Genomic DNA, 25,000 nt, shown 5'->3' on the forward strand with positions numbered 1-25,000 from the left:
CCGATCTTGGAAGCTATGCAGTGTTGGGCCTCTTTTGTACTTGGATGGGAGACCACCTGGGAATACCAGGTGCTGTAGGTAATTTTAGACACCCAAAACATTCTATTCTATTACATTTTACATTTCATTTTTTCAACTTATCAATGAATTTTCTTGAGTTAAGAAGTAAAAGAGGTCTAAAGTTAATATTTTTGGGCACCTACAGCCAAACCACACTGGACATGCCCAATCTCGTCTGATCTTGGAAGCTATGCAGTGTTGGACCTGGTTAGTACTTGGATGGGAGACCACCTAGGAATCCCAGGTGCTGTAGGTAATTTTATACTGCAATAACAGTCTTTTCTATTACATTTTACATTTAATTTTTTCAACTTATCAATGAATTTACTTGAGTTAAGAAGTAAATGAGGTCTAAAGTTAAGGCTTTTAGCACCTACAGGCAAACCACACTGGACATGCCCAATCTCGTCTGATCTTGGAAGCTATGCAGTGTTGGGCCTGGTTAGTACTTGGATGGGAGACCACCTGGGAATACCAGGTGCTGTAGGTAATTTTATATAGCCATAACATTCTTTTCTATTACATTTTACATTACATTTTTTCAACTTAGCAATGAATTTACTTGAGTTAAGAAGTAAAAGAGGTCTAAAGTTAATATTTTTCAGCACCTATAGCCAAACCACACTGGACATGGCCAATGTCATTTGATCTTGGAAGCTATGCAGTGTTGGGCATGGTCAGTACTTGGATGGGAGACCACCTGGGAATACCAGGTGCTGTAGGTAATTTTATACTGCCATAACATTCTTTTCTATTACATTTTACATTTAATTTATTCAACTTATCAATGAATTTACTTGAGTTAAGAAGTAATAGAGGTCTAAAGTTAATGTTTTTGACCACCTACAGCCAATCCACACTGGACATGCCTAATCTCGTCTTATCTTGGAAGCTATGCAGTGTTGGGCGTGGTCCGTACTTGGATGGGAGACTACCTGGGAAAACCAGGTGCAGTAGGTAATTTTATACTGCCATAGCATTCTTTTCTATTACATTTTACATTTAATTTTTTCAACTTATCAATGAATTTACTTGAGTTAAGAAGTAATACAGGTCTAAAGTTAATGTTTTTGAGCACCTACAGCCAAACCACACTGGACATGCCCAATCTCGTCTGATCTTGGAAGCTATGCAGTGTTGGGACTGGTTAGTACTTGGATGGGAGACTACCTAGGAATCCCAGGTGCTGTAGGTAATTTTATACTGCCATAACCGTCTTTTCTATTACATTTTACATTTAATTTTTTCAACTTATCAATGAATTTACTTGAGTTAAGAAGTAATAGAGGTCTAAAGTTAATGCTTTTGAGCACCTACAGCCAAACCACACTGGACATGCCCAATCTCGTCTGATCTTGGAAGCTATGCAGTGTTGGGACTGGTTTGTACTTGGATGGGAGACTACCTAGGAATCCCAGGTTCTGTAGGTAATTTTATACTTCCATAACATTCTTTTCTATTACATTTTACATTTCATTTTTCAACTTATCATTGAATTTACTTGAGTTAAGAAGTAAAAGAGGTCTAAAGTTAATGTTTTTGAGCACCTACTGCCAAACCACACTGGACATACCCAATCTCATCTGAACTTGGAAGCTATGCAGTGTTGGGCCTGGTTAGTACTTGCATGGGAGACCACCAGGGATTACCAGGTACTGTAGGTAATTTTATACTGCCATAACATTCTTTTCTATTACATTTTACATTTAATTTTTTCAACTTATCAATGAATTTACTTGAGTTAAGAAGTAATAGAGGTCTAAAGTTAATGTTTTTGAGCACCTACAGCCAAACCACACTGGACATGCCCAATCTCGTCTGATCTTGGAAGCTATACAGTATTGGGCCTGGTTAGTACTTGGATGGGAGACCACCTGGGAATACCAGGTGCTGTAAGTAATTTTATGCAGCCATAACATTCTTTTCTATTACATTTTAAATTTAATTTTTTCAACTTATCAATGAATTTACTTGTGTTAAGAAGTAAAAGAGGTCTAAAGTTATTACTTTTGAGCACCTACAGCCAATCCACACTGGACATGCCCCATCTCGTCTTATCTTGGTAGCTATGCAGTGTTGGGCATGGTCAGTATTTGGATGGGAGACCACCTGGGAAAACCAGGTGCAGTAGGAAATTTTATACTGCCATAACATTCTTTTCTATTACATTTTACATTTAATTTTTTCAACTTATCAATGAATTTACTTGTGTTAAGAAGTAAAAGCGGTCTAAATTTAATGCTTTTGAGCACCTACAGCCAAACCACAGTGGACATGCCCAATCTCGTCTCATCTTGGAAGCTATGCAGTGTTGGGCCTGGTTAGTACTTGGATGGGAGACCACCTGGGAATACCAGGAGCTGAAGGTAATTTTATACTGCCATAACATTCTTTTCTATTACATTTTACATTTAATTTTTTCAACTTATCAATGAATTTACTTGAGTTAAGAAGTAATAGAGGTCTAAATGTAATTCTTTTGAGCACCTACAGCCAAACCACACTGGACATGCCCAATCTCGTCCGATCTTGGAAGCTATGCAGTGTTGGGTCTCGTTTGTACTTGGATGGGAGACCACCTGGGAATACCAGGTGCTGTAGGTAATTTTAGACACCCAAAACATTCTATTCTATTACATTTTACATTTCATTTTTTCAACTTATCAATGACTTTTCTTGAGTTAAGAAGTAAAAGAGGTCTAAAGTTAATGTTTTTGGGCACCTACAGCCAAACCACACTGGACATGCCCAATCTCGTCTGATCTTGGAAGCTATGCAGTGTTGGACCTGGTTAGTACTTGGATGGGAGACCACCTAGGAATCCCAGGTGCTGTAGGTAATTTTATACTGCAATAACAGTCTTTTCTATTACATTTTACTTTTATTTTTTTCAACTTATCAATGAATTTACTTGAGTTAAGAAGTAAAAGAGGTCTAAAGTTAAGGCTTTTAGCACCTACAGGCAAACCACCCTGGACATGCCCAATCTCGTCTGATCTTGGAAGCTATGCAGTGTTGGGCCTGGTTAGTACTTGGATGGGAGACCACCTGGGAATACCAGGTGCTTTAGGTATTTTTATATAGCCATAACATTCTTTTCTATTACATTTTACATTACATTTTTTCAACTTAGCAATGAATTTACTTGAGTTAAGAAGTAAAAGAGGTCTAAAGTTAATATTTTTCAGCACCTATAGCCAAACCACACTGGACATGGCCATTGTCGTTTGATCTTGGAAGCTATGCAGTGTTGGGCATGGTCAGTACTTGGATGGGAGACCACCTGGGAATACCAGGTGCTGTAGGTAATTTTATACTGCCATAACATTCTTTTATATTACATTTTACATTTAATTTTTTCAACTTATCAATGAATTTACTTGAGTTAAGAAGTAATAGAGGTCTAAAGTTAATGTTTTTGACCACCTACAGCCAATCCACACTGGACATGCCCAATCTCGTCTTATCTTGGAAGCTATGCAGTGTTTGGCGTGGTCCGTACTTGGATGGGAGACCACCTGGGAAAACCAGGTGCAGTAGGTAATTTTATACTGCCATAGCATTCTTTTCTATTACATTTTACATTTAATTTTTTCAACTTATCAATGAATTTACTTGAGTTAAGAAGTAATACAGGTCTAAAGTTAATGTTTTTGAGCACCTACAGCCAAACCACACTGGACATGCCCTATCTCGTCTGATCTTGGAAGCTATGCAGTGTTGGGACTGGTTTCTACTTGGATGGGAGACTACCTAGGAATCCCAGGTTCTGTAGGTAATTTTATACTGCCATAAGATTCTTTTCTATTACATTTTACATGTAATTTTTTTCAACTTATCAATGAATTTACTTGAGTAAAGAAGTAAAAGAGGTCTAAAGTTAATGTTTTTGAGCACCTACAGCCAAACCACACTGGACATGCCCAATCTCATCTGATCTTGGAAGCTATGCAGTGTTGGGCCTGGTTAGTACTTGGATGGGAGACCACCTAGGAATCCCAGGTGCTGTAGGTAATTTTATACTGCCATAACAGTCTATTACATTTTACATTTAATTTTTTCAACTTATCAATGAATTTCCTTGAGTTAAGAAGTAATAGAGGTCTAAAGTTAATATTTTTCAGCACCTATAGCCAAACCACACTGGACATGGCCAATGTCGTCTGATCTTGGAAGCTATGCAGTGTTGGGCATGGTTAGTACTTGGATGGGAATCCACCTGGGAATACCAAGTGCTGTAGGTAATTTTATACTGCGATAACATTCTTTTCTATTACATTTTACATTTTATTTTTTTCCACTTATCATTGAATTTACTTGAGTTAAGAAGTAATAAAGGTCTAAAGTTAATATTTTTGAGAAGCTACAGCCAAACCACACTGGACATGTCCAATCTCATCGGATCTTGGAAGCTATGCAGTGTAGGGCCTGGTTAGTACTTGGATGGGAGACCACCTAGGAATACCAGGTGCTATAGGTAATTTTATACTGACATAACAGTCTTTTCTATTTCATTTTACATTTAATTTTTTCAAATTATCAATGAATTTACTTGAGTAAAGAAGTAAAAGACGTTAAAAGTTAATATTTTTGAGCACCTACAGCCAAACCACACTGGACATGCCCAATCTCATCTGATCTTGGAAGCTATGCAGTGTTGGGACTGGTTAGTACTTGGATGGGAGACTACCGAGGAATCCCAGGTGCTGTAGGTAATTTTATACTGCAATAACCGTCTTTTCTATTACATTTTACATTTAATATTTTCAACTTATCAATGAATTTACTTGAGTTAAGAAGTAATAGAGGTCTAAAGTTAATGCTTTTGAGCACCTACAGCCAAACCACACTGGACATGCCCAATCTCGTCTGATCTTGGAAGCTATGCAGTGTTGGGACTGGTTTTGTACTTGGATGGGAGACTACCTAGGAATCCCAGGTTCTGTAGGTCATTTTATACTTCCATAACATTCTTTTCTATTACATTTTACATTTCATTTTTCAACTTATCATTGAATTTACTTGAGTTAAGAAGTAAAAGAGGTCTAAAGTTAATGTTTTTGAGCACCTACTGCCAAACCACACTGGACATGCCCAATCTCATCTGAACTTGGAAGCTATGCAGTGTTGGGCCTGGTTAGTACTTGTATGGGAGACCACCAGGGATTACCAGGTACTGTAGGTAATTTTATACTGCCATAACATTCTTTTCTATTACATTTTACATTTAATTTTTTCAACTTATCAATGAATTTACTTGAGTTAAGAAGTAATAGAGGTCTAAAGTTAATGTTTTTGAGCACCTACAGCCAAACCACACTGGACATGCCCAATCTCGTCTGATCTTGGAAGCTATGCAGTGTTGGGCATGGTTAGTACTTGGATGGGAGACCACCTGGGAATACCAGGTGCTGTAAGTAATTTTATGCAGCCATAACATTCTTTTCTATTACATTTTAAATTTAATTTTTTCAACTTATCAATGATTTTACTTGAGTTAAGAAGTAATAGAGGTCTAAAGTTAATGTTTTTGAGCATCTACAGCCAAACCACACTGGACATGCCCAATCTCGTCTGATCTTGGAAGCTATGCAGTGTTGGGCCTGGTTAGTACTTGGATGGGAGACCACCTGGGAATACCAGGAGCTGTAGGTAATTTTATACTGCCATAACATTCTTTTCTATTACATTTTACATTTAATTTTTCAACTTATCATTGAATTTACTTGAGTTAAGAAGTAAAAGAGGTCTAAAGTTATTACTTTTGAGCACCTACAGCCAATCCACACTGGACATGCCCCATCTCGTCTTATCTTGGTAGCTATGCAGTGTTGGGCATGGTCAGTATTTGGATGGGAGACCACCTGTGAAAACCAGGTGCAGTAGGAAATTTTATACTGCCATAACATTCTTTTCTATTACATTTTACATTTAATTTTTTCAACTTATCAATGAATTTACTTGTGTTAAGAAGTAAAAGCGGTCTAAATTTAATGCTTTTGAGCACCTACAGCCAAACCACAGTGGACATGCCCAATCTCGTCTGATCTTGGAAGCTACGCAGTGTTGGGCCTGGTTAGTACTTGGATGGGAGACCACCTGGGAATACCAGGAGCTGTAGGTAATTTTATACTGCCATAACATTCTTTTCTATTACATTTTACATTTAATTTTTTCAACTTATCAATGAATTTACTTGAGTTAAGAAGTAATAGAGGTCTAAATGTAATGCTTTTGAGCACCTACAGCCAAACCACACTGGACATGCCCAATCTCGTCCGATCTTGGAAGCTATGCAGTGTTGGGCCTCGTTTGTACTTGGATGGGAGACCACCTGGGAATACCAGGTGCTGTAGGTAATTTTAGACACCCAAAACATTCTATTCTATTACATTTTACATTTCATTTTTTCAACTTATCAATGAATTTTCTTGAGTTAAGAAGTAAAAGAGGTCTAAAGTTAATGTTTTTGGGCACCTACAGCCAAACCACACTGGACATGCCCAATCTCGTCTGATCTTGGAAGCTATGCAGTGTTGGACCTGGTTAGTACTTGGATGGGAGACCACCTAGGAATCCCACGTGCTGTAGGTAATTTTATACTGCAATAACAGTCTTTTCTATTACATTTTACATTTAATTTTTTCAACTTATCAATGAATTTACTTGAGTTAAGAAGTAAAAGAGGTCTAAAGTTAAGGCTTTTAGCACCTACAGGCAAACCACACTGGACATGCCCAATCTCGTCTGATCTTGGAAGCTATGCAGTGTTGGGCCTGGTTAGTACTTGGATGGGAGACCACCTGGGAATACCAGGTGCTGTAGGTAATTTTATATAGCCATAACATTCTTTTCTATTACATTTTACATTACATTTTTTCAACTTAGCAATGAATTTACTTGAGTTAAGAAGTAAAAGAGGTCTAAAGTTAATATTTTTCAGCACCTATAGCCAAACCACACTGGACATGGCCAATGTCGTTTGATCTTGGAAGCTATGCAGTGTTGGGCATGGTCAGTACTTGGATGGGAGACCACCTGGGAATACCAGGTGCTGTAGGTAATTTTATACTGCCATAACATTCTTTTCTATTACATTTTACATTTAATTTATTCAACTTATCAATGAATTTACTTGAGTTAAGAAGTAATAGAGGTCTAAAGTTAATGTTTTTGACCACCTACAGCCAATCCACACTGGACATGCCTAATCTCGTCTTATCTTGGAAGCTATGCAGTGTTGGGCGTGGTCCGTACTTGGATGGGAGACCACCTGGGAAAACCAGGTGCAGTAGGTAATTTTATACTGCCATAGCATTCTTTTCTATTACATTTTACATTTAATTTTTTCAACTTATCAATGAATTTACTTGAGTTAAGAAGTAATACAGGTCTAAAGTTAATGTTTTTGAGCACCTACAGCCAAACCACACTGGACATGCCCAATCTCGTCTGATCTTGGAAGCTATGCAGTGTTGGGACTGTTTAGTACTTGGATGGGAGACTACCTAGGAATCCCAGGTGCTGTAGGTAATTTTATACTGCCATAACCGTCTTTTCTATTACATTTTACATTTAATTTTTTCAACTTATCAATGAATTTACTTGAGTTAAGAAGTAATAGAGGTCTAAAGTTAATGCTTTTGAGCACCTACAGCCAAACCACACTGGACATGCCCAATCTCCTCTGATCTTGGAAGCTATGCAGTGTTGGGACTGGTTTGTACTTGGATGGGAGACTACCTAGGAATCCCAGGTTCTGTAGGTAATTTTATACTTCCATAACATTCTTTTCTATTACATTTTACATTTCATTTTTCAACTTATCATTGAATTTACTTGAGTTAAGAAGTAAAAGAGGTCTAAAGTTAATGTTTTTGAGCACCTACTGCCAAACCACACTGGACATGCCCCATCTCGTCTTATCTTGGTAGCTATGCAGTGTTGGGCATGGTCAGTATTTGGATGGGAGACCACCTGGGAAAACCAGGTGCAGTAGGAAATTTTATACTGCCATAACATTCTTTTCTATTACATTTTACATTTAATTTTTTCAACTTATCAATGAATTTACTTGTGTTAAGAAGTAAAAGCGGTCTAAATGTAATGCTTTTGAGCACCTACAGCCAAACCACAGTGGACATGCCCAATCTCGTCTCATCTTGGAAGCTATGCAGTGTTGGGCCTGGTTAGTACTTGGATGGGAGACCACCTGGGAATACCAGGAGCTGTAGGTAATTTTATACTGCCATAACATTCTTTTCTATTACATTTTACATTTAATTTTTTCAACTTATCAATGAATTTACTTGAGTTAAGAAGTAATAGAGGTCTAAATGTAATTCTTTTGAGCACCTACAGCCAAACCACACTGGACATGCCCAATCTCGTCCGATCTTGGAAGCTATGCAGTGTTGGGTCTCGTTTGTACTTGGATGGGAGACCACCTGGGAATACCAGGTGCTGTAGGTAATTTTAGACACCCAAAAAATTCTATTCTATTACATTAAACATTTCATTTTTTCAACTTATCAATGACTTTTCTTGAGTTAAGAAGTAAAAGAGGTCTAAAGTTAATGTTTTTGGGCACCTACAGCCAAACCACACTGGACATGCCCAATCTCGTCTGATCTTGGAAGCTATGTAGTGTTGGACCTGGTTAGTACTTGGATGGGAGACCACATAGGAATCCCAGGTTCTGTAGGTAATTTTATACTGCAATAACAGTCTTTTCTATTACATTTTACATTTAATTTTTTCAACTTATCAATGAATTTACTTGAGTTAAGAAGTAAAAGAGGTCTAAAGTTAAGGCTTTTAGCACCTACAGGCAAACCACACTGGACATGCCCAATCTCGTCTGATCTTTTAAGCTATGCAGTGTTGGGCCTGGTTAGTACTTGGATGGGAGACCACCTGGGAATACCAGGTGCTGTAGGTAATTTTATACTGCCATAACATTCTTTTCTATTACATTTTACATTACATTTTTTCAATTTAGCAATGAATTTACTTGAGTTAAGAAGTAAAATAGGTCTAAAGTTAATATTTTTCAGCACCTATAGCCAAACCACACTGGACATGGCCATTGTCGTTTGATCTTGGAAGCTATGCAGTGTTGGGCATGGTCAGTACTTGGATGGGAGACCACCTGGGAATACCAGGTGCTGTAGGTAATTTTATACTGCCATAACATTCTTTTCTATTACATTTTACATTTAATTTTTTCAACTTATCAATGAATTTACTTGAGTTAAGAAGTAATAGAGGTCTAAAGTTAATGTTTTTGACCACCTACAGCCAATCCACACTGGACATGCCCAATCTCGTCTTATCTTGGAAGCTATGCAGTGTTTGGCGTGGTCTGTACTTGGATGGGAGACCACCTGGGAAAACCAGGTGCAGTAGGTAATTTTATACTGCCATAGCATTCTTTTCTATTACATTTTACAATTAATTTTTTCAACTTATCAATGAATTTACTTGAGTTAAGAAGTAATACAGGTCTAAAGTTAATGTTTTTGAGCACCTACAGCCAAACCACACTGGACATGCCCTATCTCGTCTGATCTTGGAAGCTATGCAGTGTTGGGACTGGTTTCTACTTGGATGGGAGACTACCTAGGAATCCCAGGTTCTGTAGGTAATTTTATACTGCCATAAGATTCTTTTCTATTACATTTTACATGTAATTTTTTTCAACTTATCAATGAATTTACTTGAGTAAAGAAGTAAAAGAGGTCTAAAGTTAATGTTTTTGAGCACCTACAGCCAAACCACACTGGACATGCCCAATCTCATCTGATCTTGGAAGCTATGCAGTGTTGGGCCTGGTTAGTACTTGGATGGGAGACCACCTAGGAATCCCAGGTGCTGTAGGTAATTTTATACTGCCATAACAGTCTATTACATTTTACATTTAATTTTTTCAACTTATCAATGAATTTCCTTGAGTTAAGAAGTAATAGAGGTCTAAAGTTAATATTTTTCAGCACCTATAGCCAATCCACACTGGACATGGCCAATGTCGTCTGATCTTGGAAGCTATGCAGTGTTGGGCATGGTTAGTACTTGGATGGGAATCCACCTGGGAATACCAAGTGCTGTAGGTAATTTTATACTGCGATAACATTCTTTTCTATTACATTTTACATTTTATTTTTTTCCACTTATCATTGAATTTACTTGAGTTAAGAAGTAATAAAGGTCTAAAGTTAATATTTTTGAGAAGCTACAGCCAAACCACACTGGACATGTCCAATCTCATCGGATCTTGGAAGCTATGCAGTGTAGGGCCTGGTTAGTACTTGGATGGGAGACCACCTAGGAATACCAGGTGCTATAGGTAATTTTATACTGACATAACAGTCTTTTCTATTTCATTTTACATTTAATTTTTTCAAATTATCAATGAATTTACTTGAGTAAAGAAGTAAAAGACGTTAAAAGTTAATATTTTTGAGCACCTACAGCCAAACCACACTGGACATGCCCAATCTCGTCTGATCTTGGAAGCTATGCAGTGTTGGGACTGGTTTTGTACTTGGATGGGAGACTACCTAGGAATCCCAGGTTCTGTAGGTCATTTTATACTTCCATAACATTCTTTTCTATTACATTTTACATTTCATTTTTCAACTTATCATTGAATTTACTTGAGTTAAGAAGTAAAAGAGGTCTAAAGTTAATGTTTTTGAGCACCTACTGCCAAACCACACTGGACATGCCCAATCTCATATGAACTTGGAAGCTATGCAGTGTTGGGCCTGGTTAGTACTTGTATGGGAGACCACCAGGGATTACGAGGTACTGTAGGTAATTTTATACTGCCATAACATTCTTTTCTATTACATTTTACATTTAATTTTTTCAACTTATCAATGAATTTACTTGAGTTAAGAAGTAATAGAGGTCTAAAGTTAATGTTTTTGAGCACCTACAGCCAAACCACACTGGACATGCCCAATCTCGTCTGATCTTGGAAGCTATGCAGTGTTGGGCATGGTTAGTACTTGGATGGGAGACCACCTGGGAATACCAGGTGCTGTAAGTAATTTTATGCAGCCATAACATTCTTTTCTATTACATTTTAAATTTAATTTTTTCAACTTATCAATGATTTTACTTGAGTTAAGAAGTAATAGAGGTCTAAAGTTAATGTTTTTGACCACCTACAGCCAATCCACACTGGACATGCCCCATCTCGTCTTATCTTGGTAGCTATGCAGTGTTGGGCATGGTCAGTATTTGGATGGGAGACCACCTGGGAAAACCAGGTGCAGTAGGAAATTTTATACTGCCATAACATTCTTTTCTATTACATTTTACATTTAATTTTTTCAACTTATCAATGAATTTACTTGTGTTAAGAAGTAAAAGCGGTCTAAATGTAATGCTTTTGAGCACCTACAGCCAAACCACAGTGGACATGCCCAATCTCGTCTCATCTTGGAAGCTATGCAGTGTTGGGCCTGGTTAGTACTTGGATGGGAGACCACCTGGGAATACCAGGAGCTGTAGGTAATTTTATACTGCCATAACATTCTTTTCTATTACATTTTACATTTAATTTTTTCAACTTATCAATGAATTTACTTGAGTTAAGAAGTAATAGAGGTCTAAATGTAATTCTTTTGAGCACCTACAGCCAAACCACACTGGACATGCCCAATCTCGTCCGATCTTGGAAGCTATGCAGTGTTGGGTCTCGTTTGTACTTGGATGGGAGACCACCTGGGAATACCAGGTGCTGTAGGTAATTTTAGACACCCAAAAAATTCTATTCTATTACATTAAACATTTCATTTTTTCAACTTATCAATGACTTTTCTTGAGTTAAGAAGTAAAAGAGGTCTAAAGTTAATGTTTTTGGGCACCTACAGCCAAACCACACTGGACATGCCCAATCTCGTCTGATCTTGGAAGCTATGTAGTGTTGGACCTGGTTAGTACTTGGATGGGAGACCACATAGGAATCCCAGGTTCTGTAGGTAATTTTATACTGCAATAACAGTCTTTTCTATTACATTTTACATTTAATTTTTTCAACTTATCAATGAATTTACTTGAGTTAAGAAGTAAAAGAGGTCTAAAGTTAAGGCTTTTAGCACCTACAGGCAAACCACACTGGACATGCCCAATCTCGTCTGATCTTTTAAGCTATGCAGTGTTGGGCCTGGTTAGTACTTGGATGGGAGACCACCTGGGAATACCAGGTGCTGTAGGTAATTTTATACTGCCATAACATTCTTTTCTATTACATTTTACATTACATTTTTTCAATTTAGCAATGAATTTACTTGAGTTAAGAAGTAAAATAGGTCTAAAGTTAATATTTTTCAGCACCTATAGCCAAACCACACTGGACATGGCCATTGTCGTTTGATCTTGGAAGCTATGCAGTGTTGGGCATGGTCAGTACTTGGATGGGAGACCACCTGGGAATACCAGGTGCTGTAGGTAATTTTATACTGCCATAACATTCTTTTCTATTACATTTTACATTTAATTTTTTCAACTTATCAATGAATTTACTTGAGTTAAGAAGTAATAGAGGTCTAAAGTTAATGTTTTTGACCACCTACAGCCAATCCACACTGGACATGCCCAATCTCGTCTTATCTTGGAAGCTATGCAGTGTTTGGCGTGGTCTGTACTTGGATGGGAGACCACCTGGGAAAACCAGGTGCAGTAGGTAATTTTATACTGCCATAGCATTCTTTTCTATTACATTTTACAATTAATTTTTTCAACTTATCAATGAATTTACTTGAGTTAAGAAGTAATACAGGTCTAAAGTTAATGTTTTTGAGCACCTACAGCCAAACCACACTGGACATGCCCTATCTCGTCTGATCTTGGAAGCTATGCAGTGTTGGGACTGGTTTCTACTTGGATGGGAGACTACCTAGGAATCCCAGGTTCTGTAGGTAATTTTATACTGCCATAAGATTCTTTTCTATTACATTTTACATGTAATTTTTTTCAACTTATCAATGAATTTACTTGAGTAAAGAAGTAAAAGAGGTCTAAAGTTAATGTTTTTGAGCACCTACAGCCAAACCACACTGGACATGCCCAATCTCATCTGATCTTGGAAGCTATGCAGTGTTGGGCCTGGTTAGTACTTGGATGGGAGACCACCTAGGAATCCCAGGTGCTGTAGGTAATTTTATACTGCCATAACAGTCTATTACATTTTACATTTAATTTTTTCAACTTATCAATGAATTTCCTTGAGTTAAGAAGTAATAGAGGTCTAAAGTTAATATTTTTCAGCACCTATAGCCAATCCACACTGGACATGGCCAATGTCGTCTGATCTTGGAAGCTATGCAGTGTTGGGCATGGTTAGTACTTGGATGGGAATCCACCTGGGAATACCAAGTGCTGTAGGTAATTTTATACTGCGATAACATTCTTTTCTATTACATTTTACATTTTATTTTTTTCCACTTATCATTGAATTTACTTGAGTTAAGAAGTAATAAAGGTCTAAAGTTAATATTTTTGAGAAGCTACAGCCAAACCACACTGGACATGTCCAATCTCATCGGATCTTGGAAGCTATGCAGTGTAGGGCCTGGTTAGTACTTGGATGGGAGACCACCTAGGAATCCCAGGTTCTGTAGGTAATTTTATACTTCCATAACATTCTTTTCTATTACATTTTACATTTCATTTTTCAACTTATCATTGAATTTACTTGAGTTAAGAAGTAAAAGAGGTCTAAAGTTAATGTTTTTGAGCACCTACTGCCAAACCACACTGGACATGCCCCATCTCGTCTTATCTTGGTAGCTATGCAGTGTTGGGCATGGTCAGTATTTGGATGGGAGACCACCTGGGAAAACCAGGTGCAGTAGGAAATTTTATACTGCCATAACATTCTTTTCTATTACATTTTACATTTAATTTTTTCAACTTATCAATGAATTTACTTGTGTTAAGAAGTAAAAGCGGTCTAAATGTAATGCTTTTGAGCACCTACAGCCAAACCACAGTGGACATGCCCAATCTCGTCTCATCTTGGAAGCTATGCAGTGTTGGGCCTGGTTAGTACTTGGATGGGAGACCACCTGGGAATACCAGGAGCTGTAGGTAATTTTATACTGCCATAACATTCTTTTCTATTACATTTTACATTTAATTTTTTCAACTTATCAATGAATTTACTTGAGTTAAGAAGTAATAGAGGTCTAAATGTAATTCTTTTGAGCACCTACAGCCAAACCACACTGGACATGCCCAATCTCGTCCGATCTTGGAAGCTATGCAGTGTTGGGTCTCGTTTGTACTTGGATGGGAGACCACCTGGGAATACCAGGTGCTGTAGGTAATTTTAGACACCCCAAAAATTCTATTCTATTACATTAAACATTTCATTTTTTCAACTTATCAATGACTTTTCTTGAGTTAAGAAGTAAAAGAGGTCTAAAGTTAATGTTTTTGGGCACCTACAGCCAAACCACACTGGACATGCCCAATCTCGTCTGATCTTGGAAGCTATGTAGTGTTGGACCTGGTTAGTACTTGGATGGGAGACCACATAGGAATCCCAGGTTCTGTAGGTAATTTTATACTGCAATAACAGTCTTTTCTATTACATTTTACATTTAATTTTTTCAACTTATCAATGAATTTACTTGAGTTAAGAAGTAAAAGAGGTCTAAAGTTAAGGCTTTTAGCACCTACAGGCAAACCACACTGGACATGCCCAATCTCGTCTGATCTTTTAAGCTATGCAGTGTTGGGCCTGGTTAGTACTTGGATGGGAGACCACCTGGGAATACCAGGTGCTGTAGGTAATTTTATACTGCCATAACATTCTTTTCTATTACATTTTACATTACATTTTTTCAATTTAGCAATGAATTTACTTGAGTTAAGAAGTAAAATAGGTCTAAAGTTAATATTTTTCAGCACCTATAGCCAAACCACACTGGACATGGCCATTGTCGTTTGATCTTGGAAGCTATGCAGTGTTGGGCATGGTCAGTACTTGGATGGGAGACCACCTGGGAATACCAGGTGCTGTAGGTAATTTTATACTGCCATAACATTCTTTTCTATTACATTTTACATTTAATTTTTTCAACTTATCAATGAATTTACTTGAGTTAAGAAGTAATAGAGGTCTAAAGTTAATGTTTTTGACCACCTACAGCCAATCCACACTGGACATGCCCAATCTCGTCTTATCTTGGAAGCTATGCAGTGTTTGGCGTGGTCTGTACTTGGATGGGAGACCACCTGGGAAAACCAGGTGCAGTAGGTAATTTTATACTGCCATAGCATTCTTTTCTATTACATTTTACAATTAATTTTTTCAACTTATCAATGAATTTACTTGAGTTAAGAAGTAATACAGGTCTAAAGTTAATGTTTTTGAGCACCTACAGCCAAACCACACTGGACATGCCCTATCTCGTCTGATCTTGGAAGCTATGCAGTGTTGGGACTGGTTTCTACTTGGATGGGAGACTACCTAGGAATCCCAGGTTCTGTAGGTAATTTTATACTGCCATAAGATTCTTTTCTATTACATTTTACATGTAATTTTTTTCAACTTATCAATGAATTTACTTGAGTAAAGAAGTAAAAGAGGTCTAAAGTTAATGTTTTTGAGCACCTACAGCCAAACCACACTGGACATGCCCAATCTCATCTGATCTTGGAAGCTATGCAGTGTTGGGCCTGGTTAGTACTTGGATGGGAGACCACCTAGGAATCCCAGGTGCTGTAGGTAATTTTATACTGCCATAACAGTCTATTACATTTTACATTTAATTTTTTCAACTTATCAATGAATTTCCTTGAGTTAAGAAGTAATAGAGGTCTAAAGTTAATATTTTTCAGCACCTATAGCCAATCCACACTGGACATGGCCAATGTCGTCTGATCTTGGAAGCTATGCAGTGTTGGGCATGGTTAGTACTTGGATGGGAATCCACCTGGGAATACCAAGTGCTGTAGGTAATTTTATACTGCGATAACATTCTTTTCTATTACATTTTACATTTTATTTTTTTCCACTTATCATTGAATTTACTTGAGTTAAGAAGTAATAAAGGTCTAAAGTTAATATTTTTGAGAAGCTACAGCCAAACCACACTGGACATGTCCAATCTCATCGGATCTTGGAAGCTATGCAGTGTAGGGCCTGGTTAGTACTTGGATGGGAGACCACCTAGGAATACCAGGTGCTATAGGTAATTTTATACTGACATAACAGTCTTTTCTATTTCATTTTACATTTAATTTTTTCAAATTATCAATGAATTTACTTGAGTAAAGAAGTAAAAGACGTTAAAAGTTAATATTTTTGAGCACCTACAGCCAAACCACACTGGACATGCCCAATCTCGTCTGATCTTGGAAGCTATGCAGTGTTGGGACTGGTTTTGTACTTGGATGGGAGACTACCTAGGAATCCCAGGTTCTGTAGGTCATTTTATACTTCCATAACATTCTTTTCTATTACATTTTACATTTCATTTTTCAACTTATCATTGAATTTACTTGAGTTAAGAAGTAAAAGAGGTCTAAAGTTAATGTTTTTGAGCACCTACTGCCAAACCACACTGGACATGCCCAATCTCATATGAACTTGGAAGCTATGCAGTGTTGGGCCTGGTTAGTACTTGTATGGGAGACCACCAGGGATTACGAGGTACTGTAGGTAATTTTATACTGCCATAACATTCTTTTCTATTACATTTTACATTTAATTTTTTCAACTTATCAATGAATTTACTTGAGTTAAGAAGTAATAGAGGTCTAAAGTTAATGTTTTTGAGCACCTACAGCCAAACCACACTGGACATGCCCAATCTCGTCTGATCTTGGAAGCTATGCAGTGTTGGGCATGGTTAGTACTTGGATGGGAGACCACCTGGGAATACCAGGTGCTGTAAGTAATTTTATGCAGCCATAACATTCTTTTCTATTACATTTTAAATTTAATTTTTTCAACTTATCAATGATTTTACTTGAGTTAAGAAGTAATAGAGGTCTAAAGTTAATGTTTTTGAGCATCTACAGCCAAACCACACTGGACATGCCCAATCTCGTCTGATCTTGGAAGCTATGCAGTGTTGGGCCTGGTTAGTACTTGGATGGGAGACCACCTGGGAATACCAGGAGCTGTAGGTAATTTTATACTGCCATAACATTCTTTTCTATTACATTTTACATTTAATTTTTCAACTTATCATTGAATTTACTTGAGTTAAGAAGTAAAAGAGGTCTAAAGTTATTACTTTTGAGCACCTACAGCCAATCCACACTGGACATGCCCCATCTCGTCTTATCTTGGTAGCTATGCAGTGTTGGGCATGGTCAGTATTTGGATGGGAGACCACCTGTGAAAACCAGGTGCAGTAGGAAATTTTATACTGCCATAACATTCTTTTCTATTACATTTTACATTTAATTTTTTCAACTTATCAATGAATTTACTTGTGTTAAGAAGTAAAAGCGGTCTAAATTTAACGCTTTTGAGCACCTACAGCCAAACCACAGAGGACATGCCCAATCTCGTCTAATCTTGGAAGCTATGCAGTGTTGGGCCTGGTTAGTACTTGGATGGGAGACCACCTGGGAATACCAGGAGCTGTAGGTAATTTTATACTGCCATAACATTCTTTTCTATTACATTTTACATTTAATTTTTTCAACTTATCAATGAATTTACTTGAGTTAAGAAGTAATAGAGGTCTAAATGTAATGCTTTTGAGCACCTACAGCCAAACCACACTGGACATGCCCAATCTCGTCCGATCTTGGAAGCTATGCAGTGTTGGGCCTCGTTTGTACTTGGATGGGAGACCACCTGGGAATACCAGGTGCTGTAGGTAAATTTAGACACCCAAAACATTCTATTCTATTACATTTTACATATCATTTTTTCAACTTATCAATGAATTTTCTTGAGTTAAGAAGTAAAAGAGGTCTAAAGTTAATGTTTTTGGGCACCTACAGCCAAACCACACTGGACATGCCCAATCTCGTCTGATCTTGGAAGCTATGCAGTGTTGGACCTGGTTAGTACTTGGATGGGAGACCACCTAGGAATCCCAGGTGCTGTAGGTAATTTTATACTGCAATAACAGTCTTTTCTATTACATTTTACATTTAATTTTTTCAACTTATCAATGAATTTACTTGAGTTAAGAAGTAAAAGAGGTCTAAAGTTAAGGCTTTTAGCACCTACAGGCAAACCACACTGGACATGCCCAATCTCGTCTGATCTTGGAAGCTATGCAGTGTTGGGCCTGGTTAGTACTTGGATGGGAGACCACCTGGGAATAACAGGTGCTGTAGGTAATTTTATATAGCCATAACATTCTTTTCTATTACATTTTACATTACATTTTTTCAACTTAGCAATGAATTTACTTGAGTTAAGAAGTAAAAGAGGTCTAAAGTTAATATTTTTCAGCACCTATAGCCAAACCACACTGGACATGGCCAATGTCGTTTGATCTTGGAAGCTATGCAGTGTTGGGCATGGTCAGTACTTGGATGGGAGACCACCTGGGAATACCAGGTGCTGTAGGTAATTTTATACTGCCATAACATTCTTTTCTATTACATTTTACATTTAATTTATTCAACTTATCAATGAATTTACTTGAGTTAAGAAGTAATAGAGGTCTAAAGTTAATGTTTTTGACCACCTACAGCCAATCCACACTGGACATGCCCAATCTCGTCTTATCTTGGAAGCTATGCAGTGTTGGGCGTGGTCCGTACTTGGATGGGAGACCACCTGGGAAAACCAGGAGCAGTAGGTAATTTTATACTGCCATAGCATTCTTTTCTATTACATTTTACATTTAATTTTTTCAACTTATCAATGAATTTACTTGAGTTAAGAAGTAATACAGGTCTAAAGTTAATGTTTTTGAGCACCTACAGCCAAACCACACTGGACATGCCCAATCTCGTCTGATCTTGGAAGCTATGCAGTGTTGGGACTGGTTAGTACTTGGATGGGAGACTACCTAGGAATCCCAGGTGCTGTAGGTAATTTTATACTGCCATAACCGTCTTTTCTATTACATTTTACATTTAATTTTTTCAACTTATCAATGAATTTACGTGAGTTAAGAAGTAATAGAGGTCTAAAGTTAATGCTTTTGAGCACCTACAGCCAAACCACACTGGACATGCCCAATCTCGTCTGATCTTGGAAGCTATGCAGTGTTGGGACTGGTTTGTACTTGGATGGGAGACTACCTAGGAATCCCAGGTTCTGTAGGTAATTTTATACTTCCATAACATTCTTTTCTATTACATTTTACATTTCATTTTTCAACTTATCATTGAATTTACTTGAGTTAAGAAGTAAAAGAGGTCTAAAGTTAATGTTTTTGAGCACCTACAGCCAAAGCACACTGGACATTCCCAATCTCATCTGATCTTAGAAGCTATGCAGTGTTGGGCCTGGTTAGTACTTGGATGGGAGACCACCTAGGAATCAAAGGTGCTGTAGGTAATTTTATACTGCCATAACAGTCTATTACATTTTACATTTAATTTTTTCAACTTATCAATGAATTTCCTTGAGTTAAGAAGTAATAGAGGTCTAAAGTTAATATTTTTCAGCACCTATAGCCAAACCACACTGGACATGGCCAATGTCGTCTGATCTTGGAAGCTATGCAGTGTTGGGCATGGTTAGTACTTGGATGGGAATCCACCTGGGAATACCAGGTGCTGTAGGTAATTTTATACTGCCATAACATTCTTTTCTATTACATTTTACATTTTATTTTTTTCCACTTATCATTGAATTTACTTGAGTTAAGAAGTAATAGAGGTCTAAAGTTAATATTTTTGAGAAACTACAGCCAAACCACACTGGACATGTCCAATCTCATCGGATCTCGGAAGCTATGCAGTGTAGGGCCTGGTTAGTACTTGGATGGGAGACCACCTAGGAATACCAGGTGCTATAGGTAATTTTATACTGCCATAACAGTCTTTTCTATTTCATTTTACATTTAATTTTTTCAAATTATCAATGAATTTACTTGAGTAAAGAAGTAAAAGACGTTAAAAGTTAATATTTTTGAGCACCTACAGCCAAACCACACTGGACATGCCCAATCTCATCTGATCTTGGAAGCTATGCAGTGTTGGGACTGGTTTGTACTTGGATGGGAGACTACCTAGGAATCCCAGGTGCTGTAGGTAATTTTATACTGCCATAACCGTCTTTTCTATTACATTTTACATTTAATTTTTTCAAATTATCAATGAATTTACTTGAGTAAAGAAGTAAAAGACGTTAAAAGTTAATATGTTTGAGCACCTACAGCCAAACCACACTGGACATGCCCAATCTCATCTGATCTTGGAAGCTATGCAGTGTTGGGCTTGGTTAGTACTTGTATGGGAGACCACCTGGGAATACCAGGTGCTGTAAGTAATTTTATGCAGCCATAACATTCTTTTCTATTACATTTTACATTTAATTTTTTCAACTTATCAATAAATTTACTTGAGTTAAGAAGTAAAAGAGGTCTAAAGTTAATGTTTTTGAGCACCTACAGCCAAACCACACTGGACATGCCCAATCTCGTCTGATCTTGGAAGCTATGCAGTGTTGGACCTGTTTAGTACTTGGATAGGAGAACACCTAGGAATCCCAGGTGCTGTACGTAATTTTATACTGCCATAACATTCTTTTCTATTACATTTTAAATTTAATTTTTTCAACTTATCAATGAATTTACTTGAGTTAAGAAGTAATAGAGGTCTAAAGTTAATGTTTTTGAGCATTTACAGCCAAACCACACTGGACATGCCCAATCTCGTCTGATCTTGGAAGCTATGCAGTGTTGGGCCTGGTTAGTACTTGGATGGGAGACCACCTGGGAATACCAGGAGCTGTAGGTAATTTTATACTGCCATAACATTCTTTTCTATTACATTTTACATTTAATTTTTTCAACTTATCAATGAATTTACTTGAGTTAAGAAGTAAAAGAGGTCTAAAGTTAATGTTTTTGGGCACCTACAGCCAAACCACACTGGACATGCCCAATCTCGTCTGATCTTGGAAGCTATGCAGTGTTGGACCTGGTTAGTACTTGGATGGGAGACCACCTAGGAATCCCAGGTGCTGTAGGTAATTTTATACTGCAATAACAGTCTTTTCTATTACATTTTACATTTAATTTTTTCAACTTATCAATGAATTTACTTGAGTTAAGAAGTAAAAGAGGTCTAAAGTTAAGGCTTTTAGCACCTACAGGCAAACCACACTGGACATGCCCAATCTCGTCTGATCTTGGAAGCTATGCAGTGTTGGGCCTGGTTAGTACTTGGATGGGAGACCACCTGGGAATACCAGGTGCTGTAGGTAATTTTATATAGCCATAACATTCTTTTCTATTACATTTTACATTACATTTTTTCAACTTAGCAATGAATTTACTTGAGTTAAGAAGTAAAAGAGGTCTAAAGTTAATATTTTTCAGCACCTAAAGCCAAACCACACTGGACATGGCCATTGTCATTTGATCTTGGAAGCTATGCAGTGTTGGGCATGGTCAGTACTTGGATGGGAGACCACCTGGGAATACCAGGTGCTGTAGGTAATTTTATACTGCCATAACATTCTTTTCTATTACATTTTACATTTAATTTTTTCAACTTATCAATGAATTTACTTGAGTTAAGAAGTAATACAGGTCTAAAGTTAATGTTTTTGAGCACCTACAGCCAAACCACACTGGACATGCCCAATCTCGTCTGATCTTGGAAGCTATGCAGTGTTGGGACTGGTTTCTACTTGGATGGGAGACTACCTAGGAATCCCAGGTTCTGTAGGTAATTTTATACTGCCATAAGATTCTTTTCTATTACATTTTACATGTAATTTTTTTCAACTTATCAATGAATTTACTTGAGTAAAGAAGTAAAAGAGGTCTAAAGTTAATGTTTTTGAGCACCTACAGCCAAACCACACTGGACATGCCCAATCTCATCTGATCTTGGAAGCTATGCAGTGTTGGGCCTGGTTAGTACTTGGATGGGAGACCACCTAGGAATCCCAGGTGCTGTAGGTAATTTTATACTGCCATAACAGTCTATTACATTTTACATTTAATTTTTTCAACTTATCAATGAATTTCCTTGAGTTAAGAAGTAATAGAGGTCTAAAGTTAATATTTTTCAGCACCTATAGCCAAACCACACTGGACATGGCCAATGTCGTCTGATCTTGGAAGCTATGCAGTGTTGGGCATGGTTAGTACTTGGATGGGAATCCACCTGGGAATACCAAGTGCTGTAGGTAATTTTATACTGCGATAACATTCTTTTCTATTACATTTTACATTTTATTTTTTTCCACTTATCATTGAATTTACTTGAGTTAAGAAGTAATAAAGGTCTAAAGTTAATATTTTTGAGAAGCTACAGCCAAACCACACTGGACATGTCCAATCTCATCGGATCTTGGAAGCTATGCAGTGTAGGGCCTGGTTAGTACTTGGATGGGAGACCACCTAGGAATACCAGGTGCTATAGGTAATTTTATACTGACATAACAGTCTTTTCTATTTCATTTTACATTTAATTTTTTCAAATTATCAATGAATTTACTTGAGTAAAGAAGTAAAAGACGTTAAAAGTTAATATTTTTGAGCACCTACAGCCAAACCACACTGGACATGCCCAATCTCATCTGATCTTGGAAGCTATGCAGTGTTGGGACTGGTTAGTACTTGGATGGGAGACTACCGAGGAATCCCAGGTGCTGTAGGTAATTTTATACTGCCATAACCGTCTTTTCTATTACATTTTACATTTAATATTTTCAACTTATCAATGAATTTACTTGAGTTAAGAAGTAATAGAGGTCTAAAGTTAATGCTTTTGAGCACCTACAGCCAAACCACACTGGACATGCCCAATCTCATCTGATCTTGGAAGCTATGCAGTGTTGGGACTGGTTTTGTACTTGGATGGGAGACTACCTAGGAATCCCAGGTTCTGTAGGTCATTTTATACTTCCATAACATTCTTTTCTATTACATTTTACATTTCATTTTTCAACCTATCATTGAATTTACTTGAGTTAAGAAGTAAAAGAGGTCTAAAGTTAATGTTTTTGAGCACCTACTGCCAAACCACACTGGACATGCCCAATCTCATATGAACTTGGAAGCTATGCAGTGTTGGGCCTGGTTAGTACTTGTATGGGAGACCACCAGGGATTACGAGGTACTGTAGGTAATTTTATACTGCCATAACATTCTTTTCTATTACATTTTACATTTAATTTTTTCAACTTATCAATGAATTTACTTGAGTTAAGAAGTAATAGAGGTCTAAAGTTAATGTTTTTGAGCACCTACAGCCAAACCACACTGGACATGCCCAATCTCGTCTGATCTTGGAAGCCATGCAGTGTTGGGCATGGTTAGTACTTGGATGGGAGACCACCTGGGAATACCAGGTGCTGTAAGTAATTTTATGCAGCCATAACATTCTTTTCTATTACATTTTAAATTTAATTTTTTCAACTTATCAATGATTTTACTTGAGTTAAGAAGTAATAGAGGTCTAAAGTTAAAGTTTTTGAGCATCTACAGCCAAACCACACTGGACATGCCCAATCTCGTCTGATCTTGGAAGCTATGCAGTGTTGGGCCTGGTTAGTACTTGGATGGGAGACCACCTGGGAATACCAGGAGCTGTAGGTAATTTTATACTGCCATAACATTCTTTTCTATTACATTTTACATTTAATTTTTCAACTTATCATTGAATTTACTTGAGTTAAGAAGTAAAAGAGGTCTAAAGTTATTACTTTTGAGCACCTACAGCCAATCCACACTGGACATGCCCCATCTCGTCTTATCTTGGTAGCTATGCAGTGTTGGGCATGGTCAGTATTTGGATGGGAGACCACCTGTGAAAACCAGGTGCAGTAGGAAATTTTATACTGCCATAACATTCTTTTCTATTACATTTTACATTTAATTTTTTCAACTTATCAATGAATTTACTTGTGTTAAGAAGTAAAAGCGGTCTAAATTTAACGCTTTTGAGCACCTACAGCCAAACCACAGTGGACATGCCCAATCTCGTCTGATCTTGGAAGCTATGCAGTGTTGGGCCTGGTTAGTACTTGGATGGGAGACCACCTGGGAATACCAGGAGCTGTAGGTAATTTTATACTGCCATAACATTCTTTTCTATTACATTTTACATTTAATTTTTTCAACTTATCAATGAATTTACTTGAGTTAAGAAGTAATAGAGGTCTAAATGTAATGCTTTTGAGCACCTACAGCCAAACCACACTGGACATGCCCAATCTCGTCCGATCTTGGAAGCTATGCAGTGTTGGGCCTCGTTTGTACTTGGATGGGAGACCACCTGGGAATACCAGGTGCTGTAGGTAAATTTAGACACCCAAAACATTCTATTCTATTACATTTTACATATCATTTTTTCAACTTATCAATGAATTTTCTTGAGTTAAGAAGTAAAAGAGGTCTAAAGTTAATGTTTTTGGGCACCTACAGCCAAACCACACTGGACATGCCCAATCTCGTCTGATCTTGGAAGCTATGCAGTGTTGGACCTGGTTAGTACTTGGATGGGAGACCACCTAGGAATCCCAGGTGCTGTAGGTAATTTTATACTGCAATAACAGTCTTTTCTATTACATTTTACATTTAATTTTTTCAACTTATCAATGAATTTACTTGAGTTAAGAAGTAAAAGAGGTCTAAAGTTAAGGCTTTTAGCACCTACAGGCAAACCACACTGGACATGCCCAATCTCGTCTGATCTTGGAAGCTATGCAGTGTTGGGCCTGGTTAGTACTTGGATGGGAGACCACCTGGGAATACCAGGTGCTGTAGGTAATTTTATATAGCCATAACATTCTTTTCTATTACATTTTACATTA

The 25,000-nt window shown here is 37.4% G+C and overlaps 88 pseudogenes; all 88 read left to right on the forward strand.

Annotated features, from left to right (window-relative positions):
* LOC148483277 (5S ribosomal RNA) overlaps positions 1-81 on the forward strand; it is a 119-nt pseudogene extending 38 nt beyond the window's left edge.
* A 116-nt stretch (positions 82-197) lies between these two features.
* LOC148483278 (5S ribosomal RNA) lies at positions 198-316 on the forward strand (annotated as a pseudogene).
* A 115-nt stretch (positions 317-431) lies between these two features.
* Positions 432-550, forward strand: LOC148483279 (5S ribosomal RNA; annotated as a pseudogene).
* Positions 551-666: 116 nt separating this feature from the next.
* LOC148483280 (5S ribosomal RNA) lies at positions 667-785 on the forward strand (annotated as a pseudogene).
* A 351-nt stretch (positions 786-1,136) lies between these two features.
* LOC148483281 (5S ribosomal RNA) lies at positions 1,137-1,255 on the forward strand (annotated as a pseudogene).
* A 116-nt stretch (positions 1,256-1,371) lies between these two features.
* LOC148483282 (5S ribosomal RNA) lies at positions 1,372-1,490 on the forward strand (annotated as a pseudogene).
* Positions 1,491-1,605: 115 nt separating this feature from the next.
* LOC148483283 (5S ribosomal RNA) lies at positions 1,606-1,724 on the forward strand (annotated as a pseudogene).
* A 116-nt stretch (positions 1,725-1,840) lies between these two features.
* On the forward strand, positions 1,841-1,959 carry LOC148483284 (5S ribosomal RNA; annotated as a pseudogene).
* Positions 1,960-2,310: 351 nt separating this feature from the next.
* Positions 2,311-2,429, forward strand: LOC148483285 (5S ribosomal RNA; annotated as a pseudogene).
* A 116-nt stretch (positions 2,430-2,545) lies between these two features.
* Positions 2,546-2,664, forward strand: LOC148483286 (5S ribosomal RNA; annotated as a pseudogene).
* Positions 2,665-2,780: 116 nt separating this feature from the next.
* LOC148483287 (5S ribosomal RNA) lies at positions 2,781-2,899 on the forward strand (annotated as a pseudogene).
* Positions 2,900-3,014: 115 nt separating this feature from the next.
* Positions 3,015-3,133, forward strand: LOC148483288 (5S ribosomal RNA; annotated as a pseudogene).
* Positions 3,134-3,249: 116 nt separating this feature from the next.
* LOC148483289 (5S ribosomal RNA) lies at positions 3,250-3,368 on the forward strand (annotated as a pseudogene).
* A 587-nt stretch (positions 3,369-3,955) lies between these two features.
* On the forward strand, positions 3,956-4,074 carry LOC148483290 (5S ribosomal RNA; annotated as a pseudogene).
* Positions 4,075-4,185: 111 nt separating this feature from the next.
* LOC148483291 (5S ribosomal RNA) lies at positions 4,186-4,304 on the forward strand (annotated as a pseudogene).
* Positions 4,305-4,421: 117 nt separating this feature from the next.
* On the forward strand, positions 4,422-4,540 carry LOC148483292 (5S ribosomal RNA; annotated as a pseudogene).
* Positions 4,541-4,656: 116 nt separating this feature from the next.
* Positions 4,657-4,775, forward strand: LOC148483293 (5S ribosomal RNA; annotated as a pseudogene).
* Positions 4,776-4,891: 116 nt separating this feature from the next.
* Positions 4,892-5,011, forward strand: LOC148483294 (5S ribosomal RNA; annotated as a pseudogene).
* A 115-nt stretch (positions 5,012-5,126) lies between these two features.
* Positions 5,127-5,245, forward strand: LOC148483295 (5S ribosomal RNA; annotated as a pseudogene).
* Positions 5,246-5,361: 116 nt separating this feature from the next.
* Positions 5,362-5,480, forward strand: LOC148483296 (5S ribosomal RNA; annotated as a pseudogene).
* A 116-nt stretch (positions 5,481-5,596) lies between these two features.
* Positions 5,597-5,715, forward strand: LOC148483297 (5S ribosomal RNA; annotated as a pseudogene).
* A 350-nt stretch (positions 5,716-6,065) lies between these two features.
* On the forward strand, positions 6,066-6,184 carry LOC148483298 (5S ribosomal RNA; annotated as a pseudogene).
* Positions 6,185-6,300: 116 nt separating this feature from the next.
* On the forward strand, positions 6,301-6,419 carry LOC148483299 (5S ribosomal RNA; annotated as a pseudogene).
* A 116-nt stretch (positions 6,420-6,535) lies between these two features.
* LOC148483300 (5S ribosomal RNA) lies at positions 6,536-6,654 on the forward strand (annotated as a pseudogene).
* A 115-nt stretch (positions 6,655-6,769) lies between these two features.
* Positions 6,770-6,888, forward strand: LOC148483301 (5S ribosomal RNA; annotated as a pseudogene).
* A 116-nt stretch (positions 6,889-7,004) lies between these two features.
* Positions 7,005-7,123, forward strand: LOC148483302 (5S ribosomal RNA; annotated as a pseudogene).
* A 351-nt stretch (positions 7,124-7,474) lies between these two features.
* On the forward strand, positions 7,475-7,593 carry LOC148483303 (5S ribosomal RNA; annotated as a pseudogene).
* Positions 7,594-7,709: 116 nt separating this feature from the next.
* Positions 7,710-7,828, forward strand: LOC148483304 (5S ribosomal RNA; annotated as a pseudogene).
* Positions 7,829-8,178: 350 nt separating this feature from the next.
* On the forward strand, positions 8,179-8,297 carry LOC148483305 (5S ribosomal RNA; annotated as a pseudogene).
* Positions 8,298-8,413: 116 nt separating this feature from the next.
* Positions 8,414-8,532, forward strand: LOC148483306 (5S ribosomal RNA; annotated as a pseudogene).
* A 116-nt stretch (positions 8,533-8,648) lies between these two features.
* Positions 8,649-8,767, forward strand: LOC148483307 (5S ribosomal RNA; annotated as a pseudogene).
* A 115-nt stretch (positions 8,768-8,882) lies between these two features.
* Positions 8,883-9,001, forward strand: LOC148483308 (5S ribosomal RNA; annotated as a pseudogene).
* A 116-nt stretch (positions 9,002-9,117) lies between these two features.
* Positions 9,118-9,236, forward strand: LOC148483309 (5S ribosomal RNA; annotated as a pseudogene).
* A 587-nt stretch (positions 9,237-9,823) lies between these two features.
* On the forward strand, positions 9,824-9,942 carry LOC148483310 (5S ribosomal RNA; annotated as a pseudogene).
* A 111-nt stretch (positions 9,943-10,053) lies between these two features.
* LOC148483311 (5S ribosomal RNA) lies at positions 10,054-10,172 on the forward strand (annotated as a pseudogene).
* A 117-nt stretch (positions 10,173-10,289) lies between these two features.
* On the forward strand, positions 10,290-10,408 carry LOC148483312 (5S ribosomal RNA; annotated as a pseudogene).
* A 116-nt stretch (positions 10,409-10,524) lies between these two features.
* Positions 10,525-10,644, forward strand: LOC148483313 (5S ribosomal RNA; annotated as a pseudogene).
* A 115-nt stretch (positions 10,645-10,759) lies between these two features.
* Positions 10,760-10,878, forward strand: LOC148483314 (5S ribosomal RNA; annotated as a pseudogene).
* Positions 10,879-10,994: 116 nt separating this feature from the next.
* On the forward strand, positions 10,995-11,113 carry LOC148483315 (5S ribosomal RNA; annotated as a pseudogene).
* A 351-nt stretch (positions 11,114-11,464) lies between these two features.
* On the forward strand, positions 11,465-11,583 carry LOC148483316 (5S ribosomal RNA; annotated as a pseudogene).
* A 116-nt stretch (positions 11,584-11,699) lies between these two features.
* On the forward strand, positions 11,700-11,818 carry LOC148483317 (5S ribosomal RNA; annotated as a pseudogene).
* A 116-nt stretch (positions 11,819-11,934) lies between these two features.
* LOC148483318 (5S ribosomal RNA) lies at positions 11,935-12,053 on the forward strand (annotated as a pseudogene).
* Positions 12,054-12,168: 115 nt separating this feature from the next.
* On the forward strand, positions 12,169-12,287 carry LOC148483319 (5S ribosomal RNA; annotated as a pseudogene).
* A 116-nt stretch (positions 12,288-12,403) lies between these two features.
* Positions 12,404-12,522, forward strand: LOC148483320 (5S ribosomal RNA; annotated as a pseudogene).
* A 587-nt stretch (positions 12,523-13,109) lies between these two features.
* Positions 13,110-13,228, forward strand: LOC148483321 (5S ribosomal RNA; annotated as a pseudogene).
* A 111-nt stretch (positions 13,229-13,339) lies between these two features.
* Positions 13,340-13,458, forward strand: LOC148483322 (5S ribosomal RNA; annotated as a pseudogene).
* A 117-nt stretch (positions 13,459-13,575) lies between these two features.
* LOC148483323 (5S ribosomal RNA) lies at positions 13,576-13,694 on the forward strand (annotated as a pseudogene).
* Positions 13,695-14,044: 350 nt separating this feature from the next.
* LOC148483324 (5S ribosomal RNA) lies at positions 14,045-14,163 on the forward strand (annotated as a pseudogene).
* Positions 14,164-14,279: 116 nt separating this feature from the next.
* LOC148483325 (5S ribosomal RNA) lies at positions 14,280-14,398 on the forward strand (annotated as a pseudogene).
* Positions 14,399-14,514: 116 nt separating this feature from the next.
* Positions 14,515-14,633, forward strand: LOC148483326 (5S ribosomal RNA; annotated as a pseudogene).
* A 115-nt stretch (positions 14,634-14,748) lies between these two features.
* On the forward strand, positions 14,749-14,867 carry LOC148483327 (5S ribosomal RNA; annotated as a pseudogene).
* A 116-nt stretch (positions 14,868-14,983) lies between these two features.
* LOC148483328 (5S ribosomal RNA) lies at positions 14,984-15,102 on the forward strand (annotated as a pseudogene).
* A 587-nt stretch (positions 15,103-15,689) lies between these two features.
* LOC148483329 (5S ribosomal RNA) lies at positions 15,690-15,808 on the forward strand (annotated as a pseudogene).
* A 111-nt stretch (positions 15,809-15,919) lies between these two features.
* On the forward strand, positions 15,920-16,038 carry LOC148483330 (5S ribosomal RNA; annotated as a pseudogene).
* A 117-nt stretch (positions 16,039-16,155) lies between these two features.
* Positions 16,156-16,274, forward strand: LOC148483331 (5S ribosomal RNA; annotated as a pseudogene).
* Positions 16,275-16,390: 116 nt separating this feature from the next.
* LOC148483332 (5S ribosomal RNA) lies at positions 16,391-16,510 on the forward strand (annotated as a pseudogene).
* A 115-nt stretch (positions 16,511-16,625) lies between these two features.
* On the forward strand, positions 16,626-16,744 carry LOC148483333 (5S ribosomal RNA; annotated as a pseudogene).
* A 116-nt stretch (positions 16,745-16,860) lies between these two features.
* On the forward strand, positions 16,861-16,979 carry LOC148483334 (5S ribosomal RNA; annotated as a pseudogene).
* A 116-nt stretch (positions 16,980-17,095) lies between these two features.
* LOC148483335 (5S ribosomal RNA) lies at positions 17,096-17,214 on the forward strand (annotated as a pseudogene).
* A 350-nt stretch (positions 17,215-17,564) lies between these two features.
* Positions 17,565-17,683, forward strand: LOC148483336 (5S ribosomal RNA; annotated as a pseudogene).
* Positions 17,684-17,799: 116 nt separating this feature from the next.
* On the forward strand, positions 17,800-17,918 carry LOC148483337 (5S ribosomal RNA; annotated as a pseudogene).
* Positions 17,919-18,034: 116 nt separating this feature from the next.
* LOC148483338 (5S ribosomal RNA) lies at positions 18,035-18,153 on the forward strand (annotated as a pseudogene).
* A 115-nt stretch (positions 18,154-18,268) lies between these two features.
* Positions 18,269-18,387, forward strand: LOC148483339 (5S ribosomal RNA; annotated as a pseudogene).
* A 116-nt stretch (positions 18,388-18,503) lies between these two features.
* LOC148483340 (5S ribosomal RNA) lies at positions 18,504-18,622 on the forward strand (annotated as a pseudogene).
* A 351-nt stretch (positions 18,623-18,973) lies between these two features.
* On the forward strand, positions 18,974-19,092 carry LOC148483341 (5S ribosomal RNA; annotated as a pseudogene).
* A 116-nt stretch (positions 19,093-19,208) lies between these two features.
* LOC148483342 (5S ribosomal RNA) lies at positions 19,209-19,327 on the forward strand (annotated as a pseudogene).
* Positions 19,328-19,442: 115 nt separating this feature from the next.
* LOC148483343 (5S ribosomal RNA) lies at positions 19,443-19,561 on the forward strand (annotated as a pseudogene).
* A 111-nt stretch (positions 19,562-19,672) lies between these two features.
* On the forward strand, positions 19,673-19,791 carry LOC148483344 (5S ribosomal RNA; annotated as a pseudogene).
* A 117-nt stretch (positions 19,792-19,908) lies between these two features.
* LOC148483345 (5S ribosomal RNA) lies at positions 19,909-20,027 on the forward strand (annotated as a pseudogene).
* A 116-nt stretch (positions 20,028-20,143) lies between these two features.
* On the forward strand, positions 20,144-20,262 carry LOC148483346 (5S ribosomal RNA; annotated as a pseudogene).
* A 116-nt stretch (positions 20,263-20,378) lies between these two features.
* LOC148483347 (5S ribosomal RNA) lies at positions 20,379-20,497 on the forward strand (annotated as a pseudogene).
* Positions 20,498-20,613: 116 nt separating this feature from the next.
* On the forward strand, positions 20,614-20,732 carry LOC148483348 (5S ribosomal RNA; annotated as a pseudogene).
* Positions 20,733-20,848: 116 nt separating this feature from the next.
* On the forward strand, positions 20,849-20,967 carry LOC148483349 (5S ribosomal RNA; annotated as a pseudogene).
* A 116-nt stretch (positions 20,968-21,083) lies between these two features.
* On the forward strand, positions 21,084-21,202 carry LOC148483350 (5S ribosomal RNA; annotated as a pseudogene).
* A 115-nt stretch (positions 21,203-21,317) lies between these two features.
* On the forward strand, positions 21,318-21,436 carry LOC148483351 (5S ribosomal RNA; annotated as a pseudogene).
* A 351-nt stretch (positions 21,437-21,787) lies between these two features.
* On the forward strand, positions 21,788-21,906 carry LOC148483352 (5S ribosomal RNA; annotated as a pseudogene).
* A 117-nt stretch (positions 21,907-22,023) lies between these two features.
* Positions 22,024-22,142, forward strand: LOC148483353 (5S ribosomal RNA; annotated as a pseudogene).
* Positions 22,143-22,253: 111 nt separating this feature from the next.
* LOC148483354 (5S ribosomal RNA) lies at positions 22,254-22,372 on the forward strand (annotated as a pseudogene).
* Positions 22,373-22,489: 117 nt separating this feature from the next.
* LOC148483355 (5S ribosomal RNA) lies at positions 22,490-22,608 on the forward strand (annotated as a pseudogene).
* Positions 22,609-22,724: 116 nt separating this feature from the next.
* LOC148483356 (5S ribosomal RNA) lies at positions 22,725-22,843 on the forward strand (annotated as a pseudogene).
* A 116-nt stretch (positions 22,844-22,959) lies between these two features.
* On the forward strand, positions 22,960-23,079 carry LOC148483357 (5S ribosomal RNA; annotated as a pseudogene).
* Positions 23,080-23,194: 115 nt separating this feature from the next.
* LOC148483358 (5S ribosomal RNA) lies at positions 23,195-23,313 on the forward strand (annotated as a pseudogene).
* A 116-nt stretch (positions 23,314-23,429) lies between these two features.
* LOC148483359 (5S ribosomal RNA) lies at positions 23,430-23,548 on the forward strand (annotated as a pseudogene).
* A 116-nt stretch (positions 23,549-23,664) lies between these two features.
* Positions 23,665-23,783, forward strand: LOC148483360 (5S ribosomal RNA; annotated as a pseudogene).
* Positions 23,784-24,133: 350 nt separating this feature from the next.
* Positions 24,134-24,252, forward strand: LOC148483361 (5S ribosomal RNA; annotated as a pseudogene).
* Positions 24,253-24,368: 116 nt separating this feature from the next.
* On the forward strand, positions 24,369-24,487 carry LOC148483362 (5S ribosomal RNA; annotated as a pseudogene).
* A 116-nt stretch (positions 24,488-24,603) lies between these two features.
* LOC148483363 (5S ribosomal RNA) lies at positions 24,604-24,722 on the forward strand (annotated as a pseudogene).
* A 115-nt stretch (positions 24,723-24,837) lies between these two features.
* Positions 24,838-24,956, forward strand: LOC148483364 (5S ribosomal RNA; annotated as a pseudogene).
* The last annotated feature ends 44 nt before the right edge of the window (positions 24,957-25,000 follow it).

The sequence above is a fragment of the Taudactylus pleione genome, unplaced genomic scaffold, assembly GCF_031769625.1.
Source record: "Taudactylus pleione unplaced genomic scaffold, aTauple2 ptg000550l, whole genome shotgun sequence".
Classification (NCBI taxonomy): Eukaryota; Metazoa; Chordata; class Amphibia; order Anura; family Myobatrachidae; genus Taudactylus; species Taudactylus pleione.